This window comes from Gobio gobio, assembly GCF_949357685.1.
Source record: "Gobio gobio genome assembly, chromosome: 13".
Taxonomy (NCBI): domain Eukaryota; kingdom Metazoa; phylum Chordata; class Actinopteri; order Cypriniformes; family Gobionidae; genus Gobio; species Gobio gobio.
In genome coordinates this window covers 40,107,915-40,109,065 of record NC_137106.1, presented here as the reverse complement: position 1 = coordinate 40,109,065, position 1,151 = coordinate 40,107,915, and positions in this window count along the sequence as shown.

Here is a 1,151-nt window from a genome sequence, read left to right as displayed (position 1 = left end):
AAATGATAAAAAAAAAAAAAAAAGCAAAATCTTGAAAAAATAAGCTGCATTATCTGCTCTCAAACGCTGGGGGCGTGTCCGCTGTCTGCGCTTAAACCACGCCCACTAGCGGGAAGGCTGCAGTAAGCACACAAGACAACTGTGCAGTGGCACGTACTGCAACGATGGCACCAAATGTTGGCCGGATGGGCAGATGAAGGCCGGGGTGGGAGATAGAGAGTCGGTGAGAGTCGGTTTGGCCCCATTCTGCAATGGATTATCTGTGTATCCCAGTTGTCTCCGAATCGATGAACGTTTGTAAAACTATCCGGTATAAAACGATCACTGCAGAGGCAGGTATTGTTGGTGATCATGGTAGCTGTTCACAAAATTAATCCACCTCTTCTTGATATCAGCGATTTTGTTTGATAAGCTTTTTGTACGTTTTACAATCAGGTCATATGCATTTACATGATGAAGGCATAACTAGCTAGCTAACTGTAGGCTGTAGTAACTAACGGTAGTGAGAGCAACGCGCGATTGAACGGGCGAACTGATGCGAATGTGCTCTAACGGTTAAGCTCTAGTTGTTATAGTGTTAGGGGAGGGGCCTGGCTCAGTGGCTCCAGTGCGTCATCGAGCCACCGTTTTAGTACAACACAGTTCACAGTCTTTGTAACGTGTTTCAGCAATACATTTCTAACATTTATAATGTGTTTAGAATAGAAAACCTTTTTTAGAATCGACTTTACGGCAACTTTAATTTAGTGATTCCTCTGCGTACCACTAGAGGGAGCCTGAATACCACTAGTGGTACGCGTACCACACTTTGAGAACCACTGGACTATACATTATGACATGTAGGCATTTTTATATTTATGTACACAATAATAATCTTTTACATTTTAATCCTTTAATTTTTCATATTTAAAAATGTGTGCTGCTACGCCTTCCTGTGTGTGTAATAAGCAGAGTATAGGGCTACTCACGTTGTGCACCCACCTATAGGCACATATTACTAACACGCTCTTTAAAAAAACAAAACGAATATTGCACCATTGACTTTAGACCAGGTTTTTGTTGGTCAATGGCACAGTCGTTTTCAGTTGCCTCAAAATGCGCCAACAATGCACCTGAACACACCTTGTTTTCAGACCAACACCTCGGTTTCA